At 47.1% G+C, this 3,815-nt stretch overlaps 1 long non-coding RNA gene across 1 annotated transcript in view; it reads left to right on the top strand.

The window, feature by feature from the left end:
- LOC107722242 (uncharacterized) overlaps positions 1–1,116 on the top strand; it is a 19,048-nt gene extending 17,932 nt beyond the window's left edge. The window contains exon 4 of the long non-coding RNA XR_001637788.1: positions 1,048–1,116. This is a non-coding gene — a long non-coding RNA (uncharacterized LOC107722242). The remainder of the gene's footprint in view (positions 1–1,047) is intronic.
- Positions 1,117–3,815: the final 2,699 nt, after the last annotated feature.

Raw genomic sequence — 3,815 nt, 5'->3', positions numbered from 1 at the left:
GATCAGGACCCGTATTTATCAAGCTTCTCAAGGTGCCATTTTAGTCTTAAGTGCTGAGAATTCATTAAATTTACTCCTACTTTCAAACTTAAATATAAAAACAAGTTATCAAATTTCTTAAAGCTAAGAATCAATCTTACTCTCCCAGTTATTTAAGATGGCTCGAAAGGTCTCTCAAGTGGTTAGGAGTTGCCAGTAGGGGCTTGTGATGGCGCTGAGGAGACAGAGACGTGAGCTTATCTTTCAGGAGAGGAATAATGTTCTTGAAATGTTTGAAGACGAGCAGTTAATAAACAGTTACATTTCCTCATTTAGTCAAACAGAAACGAGCAAAGAATATTTACATTTCCAAAGAACATCATAACTGACTTCAGTCAAGCGTGAGTATATATGCTCTTTTAAAACACTCCCGTTAAAAATCAGTGAAGCTACCTACACTGTATCATGAATAAATCCTGATATTATCTATCAACCTAATCTGATTAATTTGATCGTTCGTTTTTATTCTAAAACCGCGAGTGCAGCGCGTCTGCAGCGCATTAGCATTCGTTAGACGGTTAGCTTGTCAGTAGCATTTCCATTCATGCCTATGGCTGTTTAATTTTTTTCTCTCTCTCTCTCTCTCCGTTTCTTTTCTCTCTCGCTCTGTTTTTTCACAAGTTCATCAAACAACTGTGGTAAGTCAGAATCATTCATCAATCACGGTGAGTAATGGCTTCTTCTCCTTCTATTGTTGTTTGCACCGCTTGCCGTGCTGGCTAATGCTAAACGTAAATACAGTAAGATTGTTATTCACGCCGGCTCTAATGATGTTCGACATCGCCAGTCGGAGATCACTAAAAATAACCTTAACCCTCTGGGGTCCGAGGGTGTTTTAGGGCCCTGGAGAAGTTTTGACATGCCCTGAAGAAAACAACGTTTATGCGTGCTTAGTGAAAAACTACAATTTTAAAGTCACTGAAATAATGCCATAAAACACATACAGAACATTTGTTCACAAGACTTTTGAGAACTGGGTCTTGAAGTCTAGAGTTTTTGCTTGTTGAGTTGAAAACTGAACGAGTGTCCTCTTCCTATGAGAGATGCAGGTGAATGCAAGAGTGGTGTATTCCCTACAGTACCTTAGTATTGAAACTTCATAATGTTTCACTTGATTATACATTTAGTCAGGAATTATAGTTTGGAAAATGTCTAACTAGTAAAATGTGTACAAGTTATGTGAAAACAGTGTTATCAGGAGAAGATGCCACAAAACGCGTATCCGCGTTTGTCGACCCCAAAGGGTTAAAGAGGTGTGTGAAATTGCAAGTACTATGTCAGACACTGTAATATGCTCTGGTCCCCTCCCTGCTTACCGTTGTGATGAGATACATAGCAGACTGTCGTCACTCAATGGCTGGATGTCTAAGTGGTGCCCGCAGAATAACATTGTAACAGAACGACACAAAAAGATGATGGTTAGTTTAAACCGTTTATTAACAGCAGGGAGTTAATGAGCAAACAGATGAGCAATGCAGCAATGGATTGTAGAAACAGAAGGAGAGGTAGTAATAATACTGTCCTGTACTTTGCAGGTTGGGAGATCGGGGACGCTGTGAAGAGGAGAGGAATCCAGGAAGGTAGGAGATGAAAAGTCCGGGAGTCGATGAATATCACAAGGGAGAATAGGAATGATTCTGTTGCTCAATGTGAGACCAGACGATGAGTGGAGGTGAGGTGTGCGTTTATATAGGGAGGTGATTAGTGATGATGAGCAGGTGTGTCCAGTTAGAATTCTGGGGAAGGTGCACGTTGTGATTGGGAGGTGAGAGAGCCTGGCTCATCCGTGACAGCACCCCCTCCCCCACGGCCCGCTGCTGAGGGCCGCGGACCCCGCCGTCATGGTGGCCGACCTCTTCCTCGGGGTGCTGGTTGGTCAGGATGGGATTCGTGGAATTCAGTGAGGAGAGCTGGATCAAGGATGTCATCTCGTGGAATCCAGGACCGTTCCTCAGGTCCGTAGCTCTCCCAATCCACTAAGTATTCCAAACGACCACCACGGCGACGGGAGTCCAGAATCTCCCGAACCGAGTATACGGTGCCGTCCTCCACATCCACCGGAGGAAGGGGTTCCACTGTCTGGCCAGGCTCTGTGGAGGAAGTAGAAGGAGGTGAGTGAAATGGCTTGAGGAGTGACACATGGAATGTTGGGTGGATACGGTAAGTGACTGGTAACTTGAGAAGGTAAGTGACTGGGTTAATTTGACAGACAATGGGAAAGGGACCAATGTATCTGGGACTTAACTTCTTGTTAGGCAAGGCATCCTGATGTCCCGCGTGGAAAGCCAAACCAACTGCCCTTGTTGGTATTCGGGAGTGTTGGCCCGTCGATCATCCGCCTGGATTCTTTGCCGTCGCACTGCCCTCTGAAGGTGATGATGAGATTCGTCCCAGACTCTCTCGCTCTCCCGGAACCAGTGATTGAGAGATGGTACGTCCGAGGGTTCCCCGGACCACGAAAATAGTGGCGGCTGGTATCCGAGTACGCACTGGAATGGGGTAAGTCCAGTGGTTGGTTGTTGTAGCGAGTTCAGGGCATACTCGGCCCAGCCTAGAAACAGGCTCCAGGAGTTCTGGTGGCTGTGACAGAAGGTCCGGAGAAAGCGCCTGATCTCTTGAATCTTGCGTTCCGTCTGCCCATTCGACTGAGGGTGGTATCCCGAGGACAGGCTTACAGTCACCCCTAGGAGAGAGAAGAAAGTCCGCCATACCGTGGACACGAACTGCGGTCCTCTGTCTGACACTGTCTTCCGGGAGGCCGAAGTATCTGAACACGTGCTGAAATAACAGTTCTGCAGTTTCCATTGCAGTAGGCAGTTTATTCAGAGGAATAAGGCGACATGACTTTGAGAATCGGTCTACTATGACTAATATGCAAGTCTTACCAGCAGAGGATGGTAGGTCTGTGATAAAATCCACTGCCAGGTGTGACCAGGGTCTATGTGGAATGGGCAGAGGTTGGAGCTTGCCTGCTGGTAAGTGGCGTTGACTCTTGGAGATGGCGCATTCCTTACAGCCTTGAACAAACCTCCTAACATCACATGCCATGCCCAGCCACCAGAAGCGGTTGCGTAGCAGCGAGAGAGTTACATTGGCCCCTGGGTGGCCAGTGCGCAAGGATGAGTGAACTGATTGGATTATGGTGGTATGTTGAGATGGTGGAATATACAGACGATCAGGAGGGCACCCCGGTGGAGTAGCAGAGGGAGTATTGGCGGAGGATACTTCTGGGGTAGTGGACCACTGAATCGGGCAGGTGAAGATCTTTTGAGGAAGAATGGTCTCAGGAGTGGGAGGAGTTTCAGCTGGAGCATAGAGTCGCGAAAGGGCATCTGCCCATATATTTTTGTGGCCAGGTCGGTAGGTTATGGAGAAGTTGAAGCGTGTGAAGAAGAGAGCCCAACGAGCTTGTCTGGGATTGAGACGTTTGGTATTTCTAAGATACTCCAGGTTCTTGTGATCGGTGTACACGGTGAAAGGATGTGCGGCTCCCTCCAGCCAATGCCTCTGCTCTTCCAGAGCGAGTTTGATGGCAATTAACTCTCTATTCCCGATGTCATAGTTACTCTCCGCTGGGGTGAGTTTTCGGGAAAAGAAGGCACATGGCAGGAGTTTGGTTGAGTCCCCATGCTGCTGAGACAGCACCGCTCCGACGCCACTGGTAGAGGCATCAACCTCCACCACAAAGGGTCTTGAGGGATCCGGATGAACGAGGAGCGGTGCGGTGGTATAATAATAAAAAAAAAAAAATCCTTACATTTATATAGCGCTTTTCT

The sequence above is a fragment of the Sinocyclocheilus rhinocerous genome, unplaced genomic scaffold, assembly GCF_001515625.1.
Source record: "Sinocyclocheilus rhinocerous isolate Xijiao unplaced genomic scaffold, SAMN03320098_v1.1 scaffold1506, whole genome shotgun sequence".
In the NCBI taxonomy this organism is placed as follows: Eukaryota; Metazoa; Chordata; class Actinopteri; order Cypriniformes; family Cyprinidae; genus Sinocyclocheilus; species Sinocyclocheilus rhinocerous.
This window is presented reverse-complemented; position numbering and strand designations above follow the sequence as displayed.